The sequence below is a fragment of the Mauremys mutica genome, chromosome 1, assembly GCF_020497125.1.
Source record: "Mauremys mutica isolate MM-2020 ecotype Southern chromosome 1, ASM2049712v1, whole genome shotgun sequence".
Lineage (NCBI taxonomy): Eukaryota > Metazoa > Chordata > Testudines > Geoemydidae > Mauremys > Mauremys mutica.
Window position 1 is genome coordinate 76582879 of NC_059072.1, and position 25832 is coordinate 76608710.

At 39.4% G+C, this 25832-nt stretch overlaps 1 long non-coding RNA gene across 1 annotated transcript in view; it reads left to right on the forward strand.

Moving 5' to 3' along the window:
• The first annotated feature begins 312 nt into the window (after positions 1–312).
• The window catches only part of LOC123365651, a 43739-nt gene continuing 18219 nt past the window's right edge, over positions 313–25832 (forward strand). Inside the window, exon 1 of the long non-coding RNA XR_006577679.1 lies at positions 313–387. This is a non-coding gene — a long non-coding RNA (uncharacterized LOC123365651). The remainder of the gene's footprint in view (positions 388–25832) is intronic.

Consider the following 25832-nt stretch of genomic DNA (forward strand, 5'->3'; position numbering starts at 1 on the left):
AGAAGTGTAAATATTCTGCAGTGACTTTATCATCTTGGAGTAAATGTACCAGATGAGTTTTCAAAAAAGGCTGGACATGCATAACAAGATAGTTAAGAAAGGGCTTATTTTCATAATCTCATCCAAAGAGAAAACAGCCAGTTGAACATGCATGCAACTTTATAGTAAGCAATTGAGGATAGTGCATGCATACTTTTGTGTGTGGCCTATAGTAGGTATGGAGGATAAAGCCTTGTAAACCATTGGCCTACCTATGAAATTGTCTTCTGTAACAACTAAGAATTATGACATCATCACTTGCAGGAGGAATTATGATGCCACTGGTTCAACATACTCTTTCCAGGATAACTTTGTACCTGAGAGGGAGGGAGAACTTTTGGAGACAATGTAAGACCATATTGGCTTTGTATAGTTTGCTTGATAAGGAACTGACTGACAATAGAAAACTGTATGCATACTCCTCAGACTTGTGCAGAATCCAGCCACAAAACCTCACATTGCTAGACAATACCTGAAATGAGGATAAAGTTCAGCTTCTCCTGGGGAAACTTTTACCTAGTCTCCTAGTCAATGTTACATATGAGCACCAAGTTTTATTCTTCTTGTAGGAGAAACAGCCTGTATTCCATCTCGAGGAAGCTGTGGAAAGAGAAAAAAACAGAAAAAAAGATTAGTGCTAAGGCCTCCCATTTCTGAGAGATGGAGATCCTTAACCATAGTTCGTCAGAACTAACGTGTGGGCGAGTACAATTGCTGGAAGAGCTCAGGGAAAGGTTCCAGCAAGTAAGTCCAGATAGGTCTTTCCTTAAATGCTCAGGTCAAAGACCATAATGAGAACATTAACCCAGAAATCTTCCAACAAATTCAGGGCAATAATCATGTGCACTATACAGGAGAGTAGATTGTGACGAGGAATCAAACAGGCAAGATGAGTGTGTGTATAATGAAGCACAAGTACTAACTACAGTGGTATCAAACCAGGAAAGATCAAATAAGGGGCATAATTTCACAAAGCAAGGTGATGCAAATAATAGCATAAACACTCTCGCTGTAATAGCATTTGACAGAACTTATAACCTATCAGTTAAGAGACCAAATCATGCAATACAGTACAGTGGAGGAGGTCAGGCTAGATGATCATAATGGTCCCCTTCTGGCCTTGAAATCCATGAATCTATGAAAAAAAATGTTAGTTTTTTTTTTTCAAATGGGAACAATAGAAATGAATACTTTAAAGTTGACGAGAAGAGAAATTATATAGAAAACAAAAACTGAAGAATATTTCTGGAAGGACTCCTGTAAAGTATGTAACAAAGGAAGATACATAAATAGTAGTTAATGATATTTGGTTTCTAAATGGCCTTAGGGATTTTCACAATGCTGCTGAGACCATTATCTGACAAAAAATTGTACTCTATCTTTTGAAATGCATTATGTACCTATAGTATTTTTAGCCTTGGGACCTGTCATACATTTTGAAATGATACTTTGTAGTCCTATCCAGTGCGTGAGAGCTGTGTGTGGGAATGACACCTTTAAAAGCTATACATTATATGCCTTTAACAAAAGCCTTTCTTTGTTTAAAACTAAAATTTTATTTTAAACTATCAGAACTAGTACAAAAGGGAATTAATGAACATTATAAGACATGGGAGAAAATATGAGTCTATTTAACTTTCATAGCTCCAAAATTTAATTATGTAATAATATAATTCTGGATGTTTTAAGACCTGGGAGGAATGTACTTTATATTTACCGCAGGACCAAATTGGCAGGATAATACTACCCCCCAAAAAATAAACCAAATGTATGGCCTTCATTCTGGTGCCACTTGTAAATCAGAGTACTTACAATAATACTGGTGTAAAAATTAGAATTAGAATCTAGCCAGAATCAGCATTTCTAAAGTGCCTGTCACCATAGTAGCTCTGAAGACCAGTGCAATTAACCCAAAATTTAGAATTTTGTTGTAACAATTTAACATTTGAACATTATCTGTCATTACACTTTATATATCCAAGGAGTATATATTTTTTAAGCAAACTGTATTCCTAATAGGAAGAACTACTCTTTATATTTTGCAGATTTCAGTCCAGGAAACACACCATCACTAACAATCACTTTATTCTCAAATATTATATATGCTCACCATGCTGCTGTTGTGATGAAGATAGCACGGGAGGTATCAGTTTGAAAACCACACTAGCAATGTGTCTGGAATTGGTAGGAAAAGAACTTGATCAGAAAGGGAACCTGGCAACAAGAAATAGATTGCCTGAGGTTAAGAAATTAAACAGATCACAAGAGAGGAAATGTTGTGAAGTAGGAAAAAAGGAAGAAAGAGAAGGGAAGAACAATCATAGAAATGAGCGATGGAAATTATTTAATCATCTAGACTACTTCCCCACTACTACAAGTTTATTCCATACAGCATATGTGGTCCCAATATTAAAATGGCCCAAGTGGTTGGACTTCTGCAACTTCCCTTAGGAAGTTGTCACATGGACTGACATATCTCAGTCAGGAAGTTTTCAGGAAGTTATTCAACCTAAATTTCCTCTCAGTTATTTCCCATTTCTCCTAGTTATGGCTTCTTGTGCCATCCTAAACAATTCCTCTCCATGTTTGTTGTTCAGAGCCTTAGAAATATGTATACACTTCTGTTCTCTAACTAATTGATTATCCTCCATAAAGCACTCTAGGACCTGGTTACCTCAGAGAGTGCCTCTACTCCTGAATCCTGTCATAGTATCTGGAAGCAATGGAGCACTTCAGATGTTGGACTTCAGAATGGTGGACCGTGTGGGGGCAGTTTGCAAATCCTTAGCTCCTATGTGTAGTCACTTTGAGCTGGTGGCTAACCAAGTTAAGACATGATGAAGGTACTTCTCCTGGGTCAGACTATGGATGTTAATATCCCCTTTATGAGTGATGTCTTGAAGTGACATTCCTGTTTTAATTGGCTTCCCCCCCGCCCTTTTATTAGTCACAGTTTATTGGAAGATGCAGGTGAAGCTGAGTGTGTATCTCAAGGTTTGCACGAAATATGGTGTTTTAAATATGCAGCTACTGCCCAGACATTGCAATGATGGCTGGCTGATAAATTCATAATTAGCTCATTTTAGTATTTTAAAAGAGACACTCATATCCAAATTGATCTAATGTTTCAGTCCAGTGATGTTGGATTTCCCTTAGTAGGATATGTGTCATGCTTGATTTCCCATAGCTTATAGCTGAAACTTACCAGCTGGAGAGTCCATGTAGATACTGAACACACACAAGATATTACAAGAGTAAGATGTACATGGCAAGAAATAACATCTGTGGTTTTTTTTTCCAGTCTTTGATATTTCAGCCTCCAAAGATGTCCTGGAGATATTTTTTTGGTTTCTTTTTTACCTATACCAAATTCAGATCTGATCTGAATTTGCATAAAAAAAGATTTTCTAATTGTTTTCCAAACCTAGGTAGAATCAGTTGCCCAAACTTGTCCTTTGTTTAACTCCTGTGTTTATACTATTAGATGGAGGGCAGTTAGAAATTCGAAATGTTCTAATTCTAATTGGATGAGACATGAAATACACGTTAACAGTATTGGAGTGTGTGTCTACCCCATTGGATAGAAAATTGAAAATGTTCTCATTATATATAACTAATAACTGTGAAAATATGGTAAAGAAATATTGTCATGTGACACAAAAACAGATGAACAATCAATGCAGTGAGTGAAAAAATCAGTACGCAGAGGAAAGAACCGGAGCAAAGAATATATCAAATATAACTATAGCAAATTCAGAAAAGAGTTAAATGAGGTCCCTAGCATAAATATCTGTCTAATTTTATCTGCATAGTAAGGATAGTTTCTTTAATGATGAGAATGAGGCAATAAATCCAATCTGATTAGTATATGTAGTACAGGATTTCCAATATAAGGCAGACAATATCTGGGTTGGATGCATATGGCCAGGACCTAGTTCCGTTCAACAAATCCAAGCATACTTGGGAATATTAATAAAGTAATTGGTGCTTAAAGTGATCTGAAAAAAATGGGGGAGTCAATCATAATCTGGAAGTAGTAGCTTAAAGTGTGCCCTTCAGCGACTCAGCTTGATTTTAAAAAATTATCTGGTCTGTGACCTGTTGCATCACCCCCACCCACACCACCCCCTTAAACCTTGAGAGTAATGTTGTTTAAGAGAATACAGTTACTGATTCTTTGGATGGATTGCTCCGCAGCACAGTAAAGTAATACACAGTCTCTAGGGCCCAGATCTACAGACACAAGCTTCTTCCAGGGGTCCTCAACCCCACCCTCTGCCCCAGGCCCTGCCACCACCCAACACCTTCCCCCAATCCCCCACCCATGCCCTGCCACTTCCCATCCCCACTCTGCCCCAGTCCCCACCCCAATCCCTTCTCCCAAGCCCCCATTCCCACCTCTTCCCTCCCCTGCTCCCTCCCACCCCATCTCTTCCCTCCCAGTAACTCCCTCTGCCCTGGGCGTGCTATATTCCTGCTTCTCCATCTCCCCCTCAACACCAGCTGATCACAGTGGGAGGGAGGGGGAGGAGTTGATCAGTGGGGCCAGCAGCATATGGAAGGCACTGGGGCGGGGAGCTGGCTGCCAGTGGTTGCTGAGCATCCACTATTATTATGGAGCACCCAAAAAGTTAGTGCCTATGCCCAGATCCGCTAAGGGATGTAGGCATTTCAATGCTCGACCTAACATTTCATCATCTAGAACAGGGGTCGGCAACCGGTGGCTCGCGGCTCGCCAGGGTAAGCACCCTGGCGGGCCGGCCCAGTTTGTTTATCTGCCGCGTCGGCAAGTTCGTCCGATCGCGGCTCCCACTGGCCGCGGTTCGTGGTCCCAGGCCAATGCGGGAGGCAGGAAGCCGCGGCCAGAACATCCCTCGGCTCGCGCCGCTTCCTGCCTCCCGCATTGGCCTGGGACCGCGAACCGCGGCCAGTGGGAGCCACGATCAGCCGAACTTGCCGACGCGGCAGATAAACAAACCGGGCCGGCCCGCGAGGGTGCTTACCCTGGCGAGCCGCGAGCCACCGGTTGCCGACCCCTGATCTAGAAAATCAATGGATCAGCAATGGGAACCACAAAGCCAGAGTTAGGCACCTTAGCTGCCTGTACAATGCACAGGGAAAGATAGGTGCATAAGAATGGGATCCACAAAAGCCAATGTGCTATGCAGGGAGCCACCTAAGGCCTGGTCTACACTGCGAGGGGATCAATCTAAGATACACAACTTCAGCTACGAGAATAGCGTAGCTGAAGTCAATGTACCTTAGATCAAATTAAAATTACTTACTTTGCATCCTCGCACCACTGGATTGATGGCTGTGGCTCCCCCGTCGACTTTGCTTCCACCTCTCGCACTGCTGGAGTTCAGCAGTCGACGGGTGAGAGATTGGGGATCGATTTATCCTGTCTAAACTATGCGCGATAAATCGATCCCTGATAGATTGATTGCTACCCACCAATCCAGTGGGTAGTGTAGACGTACCCTTAGATAGCTAATGGGGGATGCCAATAAGAAGAATGTAGCCTATGTCCTGTCCCTTCTTACAGTTAGGCACCTAAATGCACACTGCAGGGAGGATCCTATATCTGCTTGTGTTCTACAAGAAGGAACGCCTCTCTTAGGGTACGTCTACACTACGGGACTATTCCGAATTTGCATAAACCGGTTTTGTAAAACAGATTGTATAAAATCGAGTGCGCGCGGCCACACTAAACACATTAAATCGGTGGTGTGCGTCCACGGTCCGAGGCTAGCATCGACTTCTGGAGCGTTGCACTGTGGGTAGCTATTCCGTAGCTATCCCATAGTTCCCGCAGCCTCCCCTGCCCCTTGGAATTTCCGGGTTGAGATCCCAGTGCCTGATCGGGCAAAAATCATTGTCGCGGGTGGTTCCGAATTTCGCGCCTTTTTTCCCTGGATTGCCCTGGCAGATGCCATAGCATGGCAATCATGGAGCCTGTTTTGCCTTTTGTGACTGTCACCGTATGTGTACTAGATGCCGCTGACAGAGGCGATTCAGCAGCGCTACACAGCAGCATGCTTTTGCTTTTGCATGACAGCAGAGATGGTTACCAGCCATACTGCACCATCTACCAATCCATAAATTGGTAAAAAGATGATCATGGCTACCAGTCGTTTTGCACCATTTGCTGCTGTCATAAGTGCCCCTGGCTGCTCTTAGCCAGGGGCGCAAAAGCCAAAATTGGGAATGACTCCCTGAGTCAATCCCTCCTTTTTGGTATCTAAAAATAGAATCAGTCCTCCCTAGAATATGGGCAAGTGTATTAGAGAACCGCTGTATCAGAGAGCACAGCTGCTCTGTGTCAGATCCTGCAGAAATTATGAGCTGTATGCTATTCACAGGAGATGCTCCTGCAACAACCCCACCTGTTGATTCCGTTCTTCCCCAGCCTTCCTGGGCTACCGTAGCATTGTCCCCCCACTTGTGTGATGAAGTAATAAAGAATGCAGGAATAAGACACACTGACTTGTTAGTGAGAAATGAGTGGAAGGCAGCCTCCAGCTGCTATGATAGTCCAGACAGGACAGTAAGGAGTGTGGAGGAGAGGAGCCCAGCATCCCTCTGCTAGTCCAGGGGCAATTGAATCTTTTTTTTACACATGAAGGGTGGGGGCTGACGGAGCTCAGCCCCCTGTTGCTATGATGACGATGGTTATCAGCCATACTGTACCATCTACCAGGAAAAATTAGGGCCAGGCGCCCTTGATCGACCTGACGGATGCTAGTCAGCATGGTTACCAGCACTTTTGCACTGCCCCATGTGCCAATAGTCTGATGATGAGGACGGGTACCAGTCGTTTTGTACCATCAGCCACCCATGGCGGGGGGGGGGGAGCAAGGATGTTGGTGTTCAGTGCTGCAGCATCGTGTCTATCTGCAGCATTCAGTAAAGATAGGGTGACATGTAAAAGAGTCAAGAGAGGATTGTTTTCCCTTTCACTTCCGGGGGTGGGTGGGGGGGGTGCGTAAATTACCGAGCTATGCCCTGACCCACTGCGGACACTGTGTTTGACCCTAGAAGCATTTGGAGCTCAGCCAAGAATGCAAATGCTTTTCAGAGAGACTGCAGGAACTGTGGGATAGCTTGAGTCCTCCAGTCCATGAGCGTCCATTTGATTCCTTGGCTTTCCGTTATGCTTGTCATGCAGCAGTGCGCTGAGTCCCTGCTATGGCGTCTGTCTGGAGATTTTTTAAAAATGTTTTTTAATTCGTCTTCTGTAACGGAGCGCTGATAGAACAGATTTGCCTGCCCTTACAGCGATCACGTCCGCATGGTCCATGCGGGAGCTCTTTCTTTCTTTTGATTTTTAACTGCATCGCCACACGTGCTGATCGGAGCTCCACGCTGGGCAAACAGGAAATATTCAAAAGTTCGCGGGGCTTTTCCTGTCTACCTGGCCACTGCATCCGAGTTCAGATTGCTGTCCAGAGCGGTCAGTGGTGCACTGTGGGATACCGCCCGGAGGCCAATACCGTCGATCTGCGGCCACTCTAACCCTAATCCGATATGATAATACCGATATTAGCGCTACTCCTCTCGTTAGGGAGGAGTACAGAAACCGGTTTAAAGAGCCCTTTATACCGATATAAAGGGCCTCTTAGTGTGGACGGGTGTGGCGTTAAATCGGTTTAATGCTCCTAAAACCGGTTTAAACGCGTAGTGTAGACCAGGCCTCAGAGGCTGTCAGCTTTGGTATCTATGTCATTTCTTGCAAAAATAAGTTAGGTCAGTGGTTCTTAACCTTTATTGCAGCCTGCAACCCTTTGGTTCTCAAAATATGTTCTCGCACTCCTTAAGCCTAGATATATTTTTGTTTGTATATTACAGTAATCATTAAAAATATTTAATGTTAATAAATACATAGGTTTGATGAAAGAAAGTAGTTGTACTTATGTGCCTGTGCTTAATTTGTGTTTTCAATGATTTACCTTAAAAAAAAAACGGGCATGTCTTGCACCCCCAGAAAGGGCATCTCGCACCTCCAGGAGGTGTGTGCACCCCAGGTTAACAACCACTGAGTTAGGTGCTTGCCTCACTCCACATAAAATGGCTGGAGGAGGAGGAGCCTACCTGATAACTTTTACCCAGTGGTTAGAGCACTCCCCCAGGAGGTCACTTGCTGGAGGATTCTCTGCAGCTTGAGGTCTTCAAACCACAATTTGAGTATTTCAATAATTCAGACATAGGTTAGGGGTTTGTTATAGAAGTGGATGGGTGAGATTGTGTGGCCTGCATTGTGCAGGTGGTCAAACTACTAGATTATCATAATGGTCCCTTCTGACCTTAAAGTCTATGAGTCTATGAGGTGCAGAATTGAGGTTTGTTTCCCATCTTGGCCTGATGGTGAGCAAGTATTTCAATGGGGACCTCTGACACCTATCCAGGACAGTGCCCCAACCAATGAGTTATGGGATATTCTGACGTAGGAGTCCCTCAATCTCTCCTGTTGAAGCTGTTCCACTTTGGCTAAATCCATTTGGCCAGAGAGAGAAAAAGAGAGAATGACTGTGTAGCCTGATAGTTAGAAATCCCATCTGGCAGGAGGGAGACCCAGTGCCCAATCCCCTGGATCCAGTGTTTATTAATTAATCATACAAAGTATAATGGCTTCAACAAGAGAGATTGAGGAAGCTCATATCAGAATATTGCATGGTCCAGTGGTTAGAGGTGTCTTGTGACGTGTGGGAGACCTCTGTTCAAATCAGGGGATTTGAACCTGGGTTTTCCACATCCCAGGAAATTGCTTTAAACAGCGGGCTAAAAATTATAAGGTATGCACATATCTTCCTCCTCTAGCCAGATTTTGCATAGGTGCTCTCAGAACATGCATAGTGGATGGGTATCACAAACAAATTAGTTCTTCTCTGCCCATCTTCCCCTGGTTTATGTATTCCACTGGAGCTAAGGTGGGAGGTAGGTGCCTGAATGTCTACAGTGAGGCAGCAGTGAGTGTGCCCCCTAGCAGAAACTTAGGCAGGTAGGGAACTTTTATTCTAAAAATTTAGGGGCCAAGTGAATTTAAGCACCTACAGTGTTAGTCAGCAGCCAAGTGGGAGTTTTGTGGGTTGCAGGGGAGCTTAAAACTGGGACACAGGAACCTAAATCTGAGGTTTAAGTGTCTTTGTGGATCTGGGCCTACATGACTAGTTGAAAGCAAGATAAAAGCATTACCACATAAAGGAAATCTGGGAGCTTATGAAAGAGGAAATTGTGGTTGGTCCTAGTTTTGGTACATCAGTGTCCACATAATAAAAAAACAAAACAAAACACCACCTCCAAAGATGGTACTAATTTGAGAATAAAATAATTGGCCCATGATCGTAGTTCTGGAAGAGACGCTAAGGACAGGAAAAGGAACTATGACTCAAATGCTGCATCATACACATGTAGGTGGACTTCTATGCCCAGTAGAATTCATTACATTTAGTTGGGCTCTGCTAAAGCATAGGTCCAAACCATGCATTGCACTGGTTAGTGTATATTACAGTCCACGCGGAGGATCTGAGTATGTCCTAGATCTTGACTGGAGCGTCTGGCTCAAGCTTTTAGCAGTGGAGATCCCTGGTTAAGTCTTAAGAGTTGGCAAAGATGGTGGTAGTAAAACAAAATCCAGACCATGAACTAACTACTAGTATAGAAGAATAGAAAAGCTTATAATACTGCTGTTTTGCTTTCCTATTCTGTGGCTAATCAGGGCCAGATTCTCAGATGGAGTTGAAGGCAAGGAAGTTACACTGCTTTACATCTGCTGAGAATCTGGACCTCAGTGTCTTGGCCTGTCACTCTGATATCATTCACAAACATTACATTTGTTTACAAAAAATCATTGCAGCAGAATTATTCTATTTTAGTAATTTAAGAAAGAGATTTAATTTGTACTAAGTATTTTACCTTAGATTTGCCTCAAGACTAGAACTGATTCACTAGGGCCTTGTTACCGCTGTTATAGGCTGCACCTGTGGGGACAGGTGTCCACCCTGATTGGCATGAGACTATAAAAATGAGTCACAAGCCCTTATTCAGGGAACCTCATACTGACAAAGGGAATCTTAGATAGCCTGATAGAAAAAGTACTGAATAGAGCAGTAGTTATCAGGGAGCCTTAAAAGCCCAAACAGAGAACCCTCTGCATTGAAGAAGGAGCTAGGTGGGAACTCAGGTTGCAAAATCCTTGTATTGAGAGAGAACAATTAGGGTAGTTGAAGCAGAAAGAGCTGTGCGCACAAAGGAATGTTAATGGAGTCCTGGCCTTAAAAGCTGTTAGAGTTCTTAGCATAATATCAAGCTTGGGAAAGATATATAGGAATATCTTCACTTGCTTCAGAGGCAATTTATATTCTTGCTAAGATTATTTAAGATTTGGATGATACTGTTTGTAGGATCCTCTTCTAACCACCACCTTCCCAAGTGGAAATATTCAAACTCTTCTTATGTCTTAAGCTCTCTGTTGGCAAGTGTCATTAGCGAGGCTCAGACTAACAAGTTACAGAAAACACTACCTCCCCCAAACAATATGACCATTATATTTCTTAGGTTTTGAATCAGTCAATTAAATAGAATTTCTGTTGGCATATCAGCTCACTGTCCAACTGACAATGATTCCTTGATGAAATTTAAAATAAAGGAAAAACTAATTTCAAACTAATATGCTAATTTAATAATTGTATTATTAACAATGTACAGTGGGATTTTCAAAAGCATTTACAATATAGAGCCTTTCAAAAGCTCCTAAGTGACTTTTAAGGGACTTGCAATCCTAAATCACTTAGGTGTTTTGGAATATCTCATCTATAATCCTTTTCATTATCCAGTTTGTATTGCTTTTTCACTTTTGAAACTAGTTACAGGTTTCACAAGTTGCATTTTGATTTGATTTCACATAGATTAAAATTTAACATAATAGTAATTGCATTAATAGACCAAGATTCTGCCCTCGAGAATAATCTTCCGCTTCTAAAAACACTCTTTTCCTCTATGCATTTATTTAATGGATTCCATTAGAATAATTGATTAAAGAAAATTACTGCAACTGCAATTGTTGTAAGAAAAAACACATAAGAGTGTACTTCTCTTGTAATCTTTTCCAGAAAGCAAAGTAAGTAGAAGAAAAATGAGCTTTATGCATATTTACTTGATTATCATGGGCTGATGACCCAAAAATGTGTTAATTTCAATAGCATAGATTTGGTTGTAGAATATTCGATGAGCTCCTATCTTACCCTTATGTCCTTCAGTTGTATTTGTCAATTTGATTTTGTCATTTTTTATGGGAAACCTCTCATGTAAATGGAACATTGCACTCTACTAAAGCCAGAACAAGTGCTTAACTCATATGATGAAAATAATTAACTCAGAATGCTTATTTCTTGAGCATTCCCAGATACTTTTAAGCCTCCACTGGGACATCACTTGAAAATTATATATATATATATATATATATATATATATAAAACATTCTAATTCTTGGTGATGAATGAACAGAAGTCACATAGTCATACCAGTTTATTCACAATTACCTGTAATCCATATTAACACATTTATTGACACTTCATGATCTTTTTATTTAACTAATTTAGGGTTATCTATTGTAATTTTCAGCATCCAACAAATACATATCATAAGATTGGGGATTGCCCAAATTTATTTTAAGGACTACGTTTTCTACCTAAATGGCCCTAGTTGTTTTTTTTAACAGAAGAAATTACCCAAAGCTAACATCCTTCTAATAATACCAAATGGTTTTTGACTCAAGAGAATTTCTTTCTACACCTACTATTAACTTGTGCAAGGATATGACTCAGCAGCAAATGGGAGGACATGCATGTCCCTAGACCTTCAGATTGAATTTCTGTAGACTCTTCATACAAGATTAATGAAAAAATGGATGTATATGAGAAGAGAATAAACTCAAAAGATTAGACATCCTGGTCAGTTATAAAAGATATTGTATTACCCCTGTGCTGACCTTTATTACTCTTAGTTCTATATTAACATGTAAAAAATAGTAATGTGAGATCATTAGAAAACACATGGTCTTTATAAACCTTTATTGTGTCTTCAGCAATTATGATCAAAAGTACTTTACAATATGTTTAAGATTAGATGGCCTGCAACACATCTGGATAGATATGTTGATAACTGTTCTAATAAATATAAAAACTTAGGGAACAAGGAATCATCCTTTTGAGAAAGCACTTATCTCCAGATAATTTGGTTTCTTTAGTATTATTCTGATTTATAAATGAGTGTTTTCAATTGATGTGATTCTTTATTCTGTTTCAAAAAGAGTGATAGAAAAAGATGAATTCACAAATGGATGCCTACATTAGTAAGCTAGTCACAAGGTAATTAGGGCAGCCATTATAATATCAATATGCAAGTCTGCTGAGAGGAATATCTATTTGATTCATAAAGTGAGCTCCATGTAACATGTCTTAGGGTGTCCCTGAATATAACTAGTCTTGATTGTCTACAATGACTTTTGAGTAGTCAAAGCTCTTCAATAATCAAGTTTCATGTTGCTAGTTTACATTCAGTTTTATTATTGCAATAAAAGCCAGACTTTCCTACTTAGGATAGACTTCTTGGTAAATATAGAGACCCAACTCAACATTATTGCTAATGTCTGAGTTTACATAATGTGACAAAGTTCCTCCTCATCCTTGGTGGGTCCTGCGCTTATTTGGCAGATTTGCTCACCTCAGTGATCTTCCCCACAGTCTGGGTCAACTTCTCCTGTGTCTGATCAGGAGTTGGGAGGTTTGGGAGGAACCCAGGCCCACCCTCTACTCCGGGTTCCAGCCCAGGGCCCTGTGGATTGCAGCTGCCTATAGTGCCTCCTGTAACAGCTGCATGACAGCTACTTCCCCATGGCCTCCTCCAAACACCTTCTTTATCCTCACCACAGGACCTTCCTCCTGGTGTCTGATAACACTTGTACTCCTTAGTCCTCCAGCTGCTCCCTGCTCCTCACACACACACTTCCTCTCCTCTGGCTCCCCCTCCCTGACTGGAGTGAGCTCCTTTTTAAACCCAGGTGCCCTGATTAGCCTGCCTTGATTGGCTGCAGGTGTTCTAATCAGCCTGTCTGCCTTAATTGGTTCTAGCAGGTTCCTGATTACTCTAGTGCAGCCCCTGCTCTGGTCACTCAGGGAACAGAAAACTACTCCTCCAGTGACCAGTATATTTGCCCTCTACCAGACTCCTGTACCCCACTGGTCTGGGTCTGTCACAATAAGGATACATCCATGAGTACAGCTGATCAAAGATTACAAAAGCAGCTGTTGGTGAATAGTTAATCAAATGCCAAACACCAGTTTAATTTGACCATAATTATTTGCTGTTCAAGACAATTCACCTGTTTAAGAAATAGTGTTCTTCATCATTGCATGTAAACAAAGCTATTCATAGCTTATTTGTTAATCATTATTTGTTGTTATCCTGTTTTTCCAGTTTAAGGCATCCAATCAGGAAGCAGAAACAATTCCATGTGACATAGGTGACCTACCACACACCCTGAATAATAGATAATGAACAGCCAAAATAAGCAATTTGCAAACATTCTCATATGTAGGCTGATTTTTTTTCACAAACAATTCAGAGGATATTTAAAGTAAATGAATATAACAGCAGAAAACAGGGCTATTTTTGTGGGAGTACTGTTTCACAGTGAAAAATAATCAGCTCTGTTAATGAGCTAAAAAAGCTGAGTTTCTAAAACAATAAATAGAATTGTTGTTTCAGCTACATACTTCAGCCAATTTTGTGGACAATAGGAATTTAAAGAAATGTGTACATTGTCCAGTGCATTGGAAGAGTGACATCCCCCCCGATCCGTATGCAGAAACTGCTGCAAGCCAGGCTGTATATTTAGTGATTCAGTAGGTGTCATTCTTAGTTTGGTCAGTACTGAATCTTATTCTTTGGTATAGTTATAGGGGCAACATGCCATCTTTCAGATGAAGAGTAAAATAAGAGTCCTGATCACTTGTGGTTATTAAAGTTCCAATGGCACTTTTCACAAATGCATAGTTGGTAGCACCGGTGTCACTGCCAGATCCCAGTTTCAGTGATATTATTTTCTGCTTCCCTAAAATTTCCTCTGTGGTTTCAACTGGATATAGTATTCTCTTACCTCTGATCTGAAATGGTGGTGTAATGTTGCTTTGTATGCAGTTGAACAGCTCCTCCATTCTAACCTTGAGGTAAGTGTATTTCCTTGGTGCAAGAAATAATCCTCAGATATATGTTTGAGAAGAACATTGAAGTCCTTCAGAATGAAGTGTACTTTATAAATTTAAATTATGGTATTATTTTCTCAGCGTGTCAGGATTAGTTTCTGTTAATCCCTTCAACAACTTCAGAAAACTTTGCTTGTTAGTAGTGATTGAGAATTGGTCTTAGAGGGGATGGAGATGCTGCTGCATTGGCTGTGCCAAGTCCCCTGTGGACTGACTATTCATACACACTGAGCTAGATGTGCATTTGGGGATTTCATTTTCCAGTGAACTGCTCACTCAGAGAAGGAATGAGCCCTGATCAGTCTATATATTGCAATGGAGGTAGCAACACTCATGGATTCAATTAAACTCACTCGATCACTCAGCAGTTCCTGTTTGTTAGCAAAGTTCTGCAATAGAAAAGGTTCAGTCGCTGACTCTCGCTTAATGATTTCCCACTCAACAACTTTCCCCTTCCTTCCAGAGGACATCTGAGCTTTCCAGTCTGTCCTGTACCTGAACAACTAAAGCAGATTATTAATCCCTAGGAGATGCCTTGCACGTTTGCACCATTCTCGTAATTACTTAGATCTCGGTCTGTTGATACAACTGTGAACTAAATACAAAATTCTAGCAATTAATAAAAGTTTATAAGAGGCTCTACGGCTTTCAAAACATGGAATTTTGGATTCAAGGAGGAGAAAAGCCGCTTTGTAAAGGTGGTTAAACGCTAGCCCCATAAGGTGAAGACTACAAATATTCCAGTGGTTTCCAGGAATTGAATAATGAATAATCTGGAAAACCACATTTAGACCATAATAGTCTCATAGTTGGCTTCCTGAGGTGATGCAGGCTAGAGATTTTGGGTTGATGGATGTCAGTGTCAAAGAGTGAACAGGTTTGATCATCATGCAGTTGGTATGACAAATCCTGGCGTGTATAATTAATAGTTTTAAAACAGCAGAAAAAGACAATAGTGCCTAGAGACTGGATGGACAAACAAGAAAGGAATCTTGTCAAAAGTTCAGTTAACAAAGGAGATTGTTTTCAAAGTTACATTGGTTACATCTTTTCAGACAAATTTCCATGTGACTTTGCAATTGCTATTGCTTTTATGTGTAAAATGCTTTGATACTTGGATAATGGGCAGCAGCTTAAGACTCCAAAATAAATAAAACAGACAGACAGAATTAAGGCTGCATGCAAGTTCCAAAAGAGCAGGCATGCCAATTTTATAATGCATTGCATTTGAAGGAGGCAGACAGAGCTGTTTTGCTATTAATGACTTTAAAAGTAGAGTTGGTCAGAAAAGGATAATCTTTCCTGTGAAAAAATTCTTTTGTTTTTCATCCTGAATCAGGAGCTGGCTCCTGGTGACCCACAGAGCAGAGTAGCAAGGGAAGGAACTGTCCAGCTCCCTGAGTAGCCAGTAGAGCCAGAAAGCCAGCTAGCTGGCTACCTGGTTACTCTGCTGCCTGCCAGTCAAACTGCCAAGGAGCCAGGTAGCCCGAGGAGGCGGGTGGGTGAACTAGCAGGAAACCTGCCTGGTTTCCATCAAAAGTTTTGACAGAACTGAAACTTTTCCATGGAACACTGTTCTGTCTGAAAATTTCCCACCTGATTTAAAAGCTAACAAGAAAAGTAAATATATGGGGTTTTTTTAAGCCTAAACAATTTGGGCTTTATGAACACTGTGGACCAGATCCCCATCTGGTGTAAACTGGCATAGCTCCATTGACTTTAGTAAGTTAACATAATATATATGTTGCTTCGCTCCCCTCCTTCTGCCCCAATCTAGCTCAATAGTTTTTACACTAAAAATGTTATACCCATATAATGGGGGGACAGTACTACCATACTACTGTACTACAGTACTTCTCCAAAACACTACATGTGCCAAGAAAGACTAAAAGATTAACATCCACTAAGTTTCTTAATTTGTTAATATGCACCTTGGATCAAGACAATGTCTGTCTGAACAAGACTGGTACATATAGGTAGTTGGTTATTCCCATTCCTAAATGCTTCTCCGGGGGTATTTTATTATCCATGTCTGTCAGCTCAGGCTGCACATATTATGTCTAAGGTCATATCTATGCTACAGAGACTATATTAGCATAGCTATGTTGCTATAGCTATGGCAGTGTAACTAAAATGGTTAGGGGTATGGATTTTTCACACTCTTCAGCCTGTAGCTATGTCAGCCTAAATTTTATGCATACACAAGCCTAGGCAAATCTTTGTAGAGTTTAGCTCTATTCATATATTTAACACTAGTTCACTTTGGAAATCTGGCCATTGGATGTCATTTGGTTACAAAAATCTTTTACATGTCCAAGCTGTGAACATTTTAACATGTAGGGGCTGATTCTGACCTCTGAATAGTGTAAATCAGCAGTAAACTCACTTAAATCAATGAGTTTATAACAGTGTAAAAGTGGCATAAGTGAGAGCAAAATCAATCCATATTTTTTACGGGTAGCAAACGTTAATATTTTCTCTCACTTATTGATTCTGGTAGCCAACATCCTATACTGAAAGAAGAGATGCACAATAAAGCTGGTTGGAAAAACTTCAACAGAACCATTTTCCACTGGAGAATGCAGTTCTGACAAAATTGAAATTCTTCACAAAATCATGTTGATTTGTCCAAAAATTCATTTTGGAGAAAAACTAAGGAAAAAATTCCTACAATTACAAAATAGCTTGTTTTGGAATGAAAATGTTTTGGTTTTTCACTTTGAAATGAATGTTTTTTTAAAATTTATTTTGTAACATATATTATAATAAAAAAAAGTTAAAATCAAAACAAAATGTTTGTTTTGTCAAAACATTTCCATTGACCTGAAACTTTTTTTAACAGAGAATGTAGAAATTTGGGGGTTTCTTTCCAATTTGGAAATCTCAAAATCGTTTGCAAATTGGAATTTCCATCCTTCATTCAACTCTAATGCAGAAAAAAGGATATCAGAGTCTGGGACCTCTAATATTTTAACTATTTAATAGAAAGATGTTCATTTATAACTGGGTACTGGAGCAAAGTTCTCAATGATTAATAGAATTCAATAGAACATTTAACCAACATTCAGTCTGATTAAAATAATCAGACCCCATGTGCCTTAGAGGAAGGTGGATCAGGCCTAAGTTTAAAAGCCTTATTTTGATTGAGTGAAGACCTAAACAAAACCTGAGAAAAATACATTAGGATGAAGTTTTTCAGTGACATTAAGACCTATAAGTACATAAACACCAGATTAATTTAATAATTATGTAGTATTGAACAAATGTTACCTATATTACACAATATAGAGTCCAGAAATTGAGATTAGGTTCACAAATCCTAGATTTTATGCAATAGTATTGACATTCATATGGTTCACATTTTCATTTTGGGGTTATTCTGCATATGTTTTGTTGGGCCCTTGAAGTATTTCAGAATATTAAAGATGATTCAGAACCACAAAAACATCATGAATTCCAGTCTGCATTTTTAATCCAACCTTTGAGTTGGGGGAAAGGAGCTGAGGTTTCAGTAATGTCAACAAAGAATGTAATTAGTATTAATTTATGGTGTGAACCATAGTAATATTATTGCCAGTTTCGAGTCCTTTGCAGTACTCCTTACTCTTCCAGAATTCTCACTAATGTCACTAGGAGATCTCTCAGAATGAGGGGAGCTGCACACGATCCTAATACAGTATATGTGACGTGATGGGGGAGATTTCTCAAAAGTTACAGTGACTTTTGCTTCTACAACACCCAGGTCTTCTTGAAATTCCCATGCATTTTCTTCTAACAACTGCACTTAAAGTGTTTTGTCTTGATTTTGCTTAGTTGCGGGGGACATAGCCTGGGTGCATCTTGCCACAAAATAATTTGTTTCAGGGTTTGCAAGTGCTATAGTTTCGCAGCATAACGTCAGTGACCAATAGGAGCAGATATTTTACCACAATGAATTCAAATAATATAACACAATTTGATCCAGCAGTTTTGACTCAGTCGGAACCACCTTTGAAATACTGACTTACTGTACTATTGAGACTACAGACATATAGATTAGAAAATGAGTCTAGTGAAAAATAGACGTAGTTGTATGAGGCAGATGCTGATCTTTGTTACATTAATATAATATAGATAATATACAATGGAAATAATATAAATCTGTAGTAATGTCATTGGCTTCAAGAGAATTATTTTGGATTTACATTGGTGTAGCTGAGGTAAGAATCAAGTCCCCTATTTCCTTGTGACTCTGAACCAGTTTTCATGCTGTCAAAATAATATTAATTGGTGGAAAAGGAAATGGAGAGATAACACAGGGGGAAAACTGAAGGATGGAAATGTGGGGAAAGCTAAGGTATAATCAAAGTTTATGAAAAGGTCACTGTCCATGCAGAGCAGCCACAGAGGATAACAGGGGAAAGCAGTCAGTGTCTAAAGAGGTGATAATGACATAAGTTGTGGAATAGAGACTGCAGAAAACTTAATGGAAAAAGTGGGTAATGTGGAAAATTGCAACAGAATATGAATAGAAGCTTTTAAGAAATCCTAGACATCTTCACGAAAGGCAGCAAATCAAGAAATAATAGTTGTTGTATTTAAAGGAAGATTTTAGACAGATAAGAATTTGAAGTAAAAAATGACAGTGGATTCTGCAAATGTATTTATCTATAAGTAGGTATTTCCAAAGTAGTTAAAAGCCTTGTCACCCAAGGTAGTGGAATGAACACTAGGGACAGGAGAACAAACTGAAAATCAAAAGCAGAATGAAAGACAAGATATACAAAGTGCACTGAATTAGGTAAAATAAGTTGTGGTAGGGGCAGATAGTAACTAAACAATGTTATAAAATACATGGAAGTGGTTCTATTGACTTTGGTCTGAGAAAAATATGAAGAGACATGTTACTCTAAATTAGAGATTCTTCTATCAGTTATAATAACTAATGTATGTACAGTCATGGATGAATAACATCCGAGGATTCTGATAGGTCACGTAAGGTGGTACAGAGGCAAGCAGAAACATGCAATTTTTGGAGAAATAGCAGTGCAACTTTGCCTTGTGCTGAGAATGAATCGAAGAACAGCTGTTGTGAACACCAACTCAGAAATCCGCACAGGGCCGCCCAGAGGATTCAGGGGGCCTGCGGCAAAGCAATTTTGGGGGCCTCTTCAATAAAAAAAAGTCACAATACTATATAATACTATATTCTCGTGGGGGCCCCTGTGGGGCCCGGGGCCTGGGGCAAATTGCCCCACTTGCCCCCCTCCCCCCCTCTGGGCAGCCCTGAATCTGCAAAGATGAGAGTTGGCTCCTTTCCGTGATACCAGGTGGCCATTAGGGAGCTGCTTTCAGACCCGAGGTTGTTGCATTCCCATTCCCTCCATGTCATTGAGTTCAGCCACCACCATCAACAGTCTGTTAGGGTTCAGGATAACATAAAACTCAGGAAAACAAAAATTTCTGTAACTTGCGTAATGGATCCTTTGGATTATGAATATGAAGATTTTTATTTTATTTTATATTGCTTTCTATCTTAGAATTTATAACAATGACCCATCCAACTCTCTAGGCCAGGGGCTCCCAAACTTGGTTTGTGGCTTGTTCAGGATAAGCCCCTGGTGGACCACGAGGCACTTTGTTTACCTGAGTGTCCACAGGTACGGCTGCTCGCAGCTCCAAGTGGCCGCAGTTTGCCGTTCCTGGACAATGGGAGCTGTGGGAAGTGGTCGCCCAGCCTGCAGCTTCCTGCAGCTCCTGTTGGCCAGGAATGGAGAGCTACGGCCACTGGGAGCTACAAGCATCTGTACCTGTGAACGCTCAGGTAAATAAAGTGTCTCACAGCCCGCCAAGACTTACCCTGAACAAGCACTTTACAGAGCTGAAAAAATTATTTCTAATGAATATTTTTCTAACTGACCCAGGACATCACTGTGTAGTCACTAATCTGTTGTGAGTGGACTCAATCACTGGATCCCATGTGCTTCCAAGCCAACTGGACCCAGGTAGAGTGATTTAGTATTTAATTGTAATTGTTATTGTAATTGGTACTTGGTTTGTTCATTGCCGATAATTGGTCACTGTTATTCTAACTGGTCATTTGTAATTGGTTTTCTACTTAATATAATATAATATAATATAATATGAAACAAAAAAGTCATTTTGAAATGAAAATACTTTATTTTGATTTTTTTTCAAAACAAATTTTCATTTAAATTAACATGTTCCTATAGAACATTTTGATACCAGAAAATTTTGACCATCAATGCTGAGAATGCCTGGCCTCTAACCTCTTCATAATTAAATTAAGGTACTGTCAGCTAATATGCTTTATTACCTCAACAGCCATCTTATCAAACAAGGATAAAAAATGACCTCTAACCAGATCCAAACCACATAGGCATTTATAGGTCCAGAACAAACGTTTATATTGCAACTGGAAACTAGAGCACAAGTGTATATTTCTTCCTCTGAGAAACACTCCACTAAAAATATCCTTAAACAAACAACACTTCTGCACCATTCAAAGTTTCCAAATGATCTTAAAGTGTAGCCCAATTTACAATTACAGTAACCTAATATTGAGGTGACATTGGTGAATATCAGTGAGTCAAAGTAAACATGCAAAAGGCAAGATTTAAAAAAAAAAAGATTAAAAGAGAAACCACATTATTGACCACTGTTGCTACCAGAACATAAAGAAACATCTGGGTAGACAGCATAACTCCTAAATTGTGAGCCTGAGTAACAAAAGCCAGGCTAGCTCTCTCAACTGAAGGAGCTGATAACTCTTGCCATTTTTTCCAGCTTCACCCCTCAACCCCCAGCATAATCTCAGTCTTCTCCAGATTGAGTCACAGATTTACAGCCAACTAACTCTCTTTCATTCAACACTTGAGCTAACAGGAAATTGCGTAAGCTGATCAACTGCACCAGCTGTTTCCAATGAAATAGAGATATAGGGCTGAGTGTTATCCCCTCTTGGATATATTGAAGTTCACACTGTTTCACCGATATGTTAAACATGAGGAGTGATATGATAGAACCCGTAGTCCACACAAAAGAAATCTCTGGACACATGAGTAATTGCTCAACATTACCCTCTGGGTCCTGTCTCCATAGGGACAATTTATACTATTTTAAAAGATGTACCTACCTGCAGATTCCCTGCGGACAATTATCCCATTCATACATTTACTTAATAGGAGTTACAAATGCAATACGGTGGGATAATGGACCTTACTATGTTCGAAAACATCTGTAGGGCCAGATGCACACTTGCTGGTTCAGGAAATGATAAACTACATAACAGGTAATAGCCTGGATCTGTGGACTAGATGGTATTCACTATGAGGCAGGATAGTGTTCTCAACAATAGCATAGCGTTCTACTCTATTTATGAGACGTATCAGTTGAAGGCATATCTTAATGGGATCCATATATTATACTTAGATCGTTACAAGAACATAGGAATTGCCATACCAGAACAGAACAGTCTGCCATCTAATCAAGTATCCCACCTCTGCAGGTGGCAAGTACCAGCTACTTTCAAGGAAGAAACTCTGCAGTAAGCAGTTGTGCTTAGGTTTTCCCAAAAGGAAAATTTCTTTCTAACCCTCATTAGTTAGAGGTTTGCTTATTCCCTGAAGCATAAGGATTATTTCATATAATTCTTGTTTAGTTTATAAAATATTTTCTATTTATATCTCTATTTATATTTCTATTTATTATCTATTTATATCTGCTATTGTTATCCATAAAATGTCTATTATTATTATATTTATTATTATTTTTGCTGGCTGAGCTCTTGGCATGAATGATAACTTGTGGCAATGAGTTCCACCATCTAATTGTAGAATAGTGTAAAAAAGCATTTCCTTTTTATCACTTTTGAATTTGTCAACTTTTAATTTCCTTTGAAGTCTCCTTAACTACTATGTGGGTGAAGAGAGGTTCCATATCATTCATTATTTGTATACTTTTATCAGTGGATTTTCTTTGAGTCCCATCTTCAAGTTATCTCTTCCATTAGAAAAAAAAACAAAAACTCTTTAATCCAATTTTAAGTTTTGTTTACAGCAGCAGATAATCTTCAGTATTGTCAAATATAGTTTCCTCTTTCATTTATCTTTTGTTGCCAAAGTCTGGTGAGAGATGGTCTTAAATGTTGAAATAGGGTTTTATTTAATATCAGTTATGCTGCCTTATGTCTGGGCATATTAAAGTTGTAATCATAATGAACTAAACTGTGATATCTCTTTTAGTTGTTTTAGGATTTGTATATCTCATATTATATTTGTCAGGCAGAAACACAAAGTTAATAAGGGGTAAGATACTACAGTAGTAAGCGTAGCTTTATAATTAACACACACCTTTTTCAATAACATATTTTTTCTGTTAACTTCTGTAGCCTCGGGTGGAAGGGGAATCAAATAAAATCCTAGACTAAAACTCCAGGAAGTTGTTGATCATGTTAAATGGTGCAACAATATCAGTTTATATATATTCTGTAAACCTGAGCCAAACTGACTTTCCATACAGGTTCGCATAAAAATGAATAGTTTGGGCTTCATGTGGAACAAAAGATTGCTTCCTGAGAAACAGCTTATTACAGACTCCGAACACCTTCAGAGAATTCTCTGGTCTTCTGCTCTCAATCAGCTCCTCATAAACTTTTGGAAATGAATATATGGGTCTCTAATCGTGAGGGGGAAAAAGCCATGGCAGAAATGACCAATGAATTGTATGGTTAGAATACAAACACAGCAAAACAACAGCTTTTAAACAAAGCAATGAGAGACAGAAATTTATTTGGAATAGACTAAAATAAATATTTTTGTAACCTCTTTGGTAATAGTGAAAGGGTTTTATTTCTAATAGGGTGTGACAGATTTTTATACAAAGGCCAAAATTTTCCAAACTACTTAAATTGACCTGAAATATTGTTCTTGTGAAAATGATGGAAATACAACCTGTTCGCTCCAGGAGAAATTTCCAATAGCACTCCAATAAACAGTAATTTTTTTTACTAAAGGATCCCTTGTTGACAGAGAGACAGATGGCAGGAAATTCATAATCATATGATAAAAAAGCATCTTTATAGCTCATTATCAAGATTTTTGTTTCCCATTTCCCCCCCCCTTGTGTAATTCTGTATGATTTAAGCAATAAGATAATAAGAAGATAGCAATATGATAGAATAAAACATCAGTTCAGTCCCTCTTTAACCATGTAGTAGAATCTCTGAAGGGGCATGAAGTGCATCTCTGAAACTTATTTTAACTAGGGATGGGCAAAGTGATTTTGATAAAGTGCGGATCTCATCCTCACTCTTCAGTAGTAACACTAAATCAGAGCCAAAGCTTTTTGAATTATAATAGGCTAGAATAGTTCCAGCCAATTGTTAATTCCACTGTAGAAGTAGATGTATATGTGTGTAGTTGGTTCAAGATCCCTGGCTCATTCTGACAAGCAGGTTTTGCTCCTTAATTCCTCCACCTAAATCTATGTAAATTATCATCCAATATCTTATTATGTGATGTACATTCAAGGTTTGTATTAAAATCTCTGGACCACAACAGATAATCCAAAATATTCTGACAAAATGAACTTTTCCAGGCAATGTTTTCAAAACTATTAAATATCACAACAAAAACCAGATCATTTAACTCATGTGCTGGACCCTCCTTCCAGTCATGTTTATATTTAGCAAGGAGTTAAGTTCCAAAAGAACATAGTATGGACTGTATCATTTTCTGTCATATTGCATACATGTCTGTGAAATAATAAGAATGTGACACACCAGAGGTGTATTTGTGACATACCAGCCAGACTTAATCATGTTACAAGATTGCTCTGACATGGTGAAAGTAACAACTAGATAGAACTGGTCCATGCTATCTTAGATATTTCCTGTTGTATGCATGCCAAATTACTTAATGATAGCAGGAAATTATCAAACTGTTGATGATATTTGTATAATGTGCAGTTCCCTCAGATATTGTTCACATACCATCATCCCCATTTGGCTCCTCACTGAGGTGTGACTATTTCAGTCGTGATGTATAGTTATTTTTCATCTAATGTTTTGAGTTGCTTCTTGCTGAAATGAGATGAGTGCATGGATATTTGAGTGGTGGTGTGAGGAACCATGGCTACAAGCCTCTAAGGTGTAGAATAAGATGCAGGGAAGCTGGGAAACCTCATTACCAAACTGCCAGCTGGATTTCAGGGTGTCTTTGGGAACATGTAATCTAGAAGTGATTGCATACAAACAGCTAAATATTCTTAATTGCCAGTGTTTACTTTGTGATTTTAAAATCGGCTGAGCTATATAGCAAATCTTAATGTAGAAATAGCAAAAACAATAGACTTCTGTGGCAGGTCCGAGGCAAATCAATTGCCAGCAAGAGGCATAAATGTATTTATAAATAAGTTGTCTTAAACCCTAACATTTTGTTACTAACTAATGAAATGCCATGCTGGGCAATAATAGCCTTGGCACTTTTTAGGCCATTAAAAAACCTGATCCACACACTGTGTGACAAACTGGGGAAAATGTTTATATTAGCTTATGCATAATTTGTCTAACTTGGTTTCCCTGTCATAGTGCTACCTTCCTGAATGCATATACTTAAACCAAAGGAGACTGTAAAGGGGGATTGTTAAGGAAGCCAGGAAAGGTAAAACAATGACACAGATATGACAGCCTCTCAAGTACTCAGCTTCAAAGGAATTAAGAGAACAATATCTGGGCAATCAATGGTAGGAAAATGTACCTAGCTGGCTCCTTCCAGGCTAAGCCTGGGATCAAAATGAGACCTCACCCCTAAAACACTGTTGTTTGTTGTTGGTTTTTTAAAAAAAAAAGAGAGAGAGAGAGGAGGAAGTGTCTTGTTTTTTGTGGGTTTTTTTGTTTGATTGTTTTGTTTTTTGGGGGTTTTCTTTTTTTTTGGGTGAGCTAAGGAAGGGCTGGCCATTAGGGTGTGGCAGTGACCATCTGACAGACAGAGGGACCAGGCTGTAAGCTGTGTTTCTGTCTGCTTCTGTCAACTTACAGACAGGGAATAAGCCAGACCTACCTGAGCTCTGGATAGAAAGGCGAAGCTTGGGTAAGGGAAAATGTGTGTTGGCCTTTTGGTGGTGTTCTCAGTTTATCTGCCTGACTTTTCGTACATACATTATGTAAATAATAAAGAAAATATTGAAAACTGAGCTGCTTGCTTGAAGCGTTTTATTTATGAGTTTTAAGAGACAACTGTACCATTTTGTGAAATTTAAGTACTGAATGCAACATTAGAGATTCACTGAGGACTGAAGGGCAAGGAATCTGGACAAAGTTATTTCATGATTAATTCAGCTATTGTGCCTGTTATTACTGTTTAATTTCTCATGCAAAGACTTTTTATGTTTGGTATAGCTGAAAGTTTGCAGTGCTCAGCTGGTGGAGAAAATGAAATATAACTTTGCTATTTATTCCCTAACTGTTAAGATGTTGCTTATGGAATTTCTAAATCAGCCTCTCCTTTTAGGATGATTAAATAATAACAACTG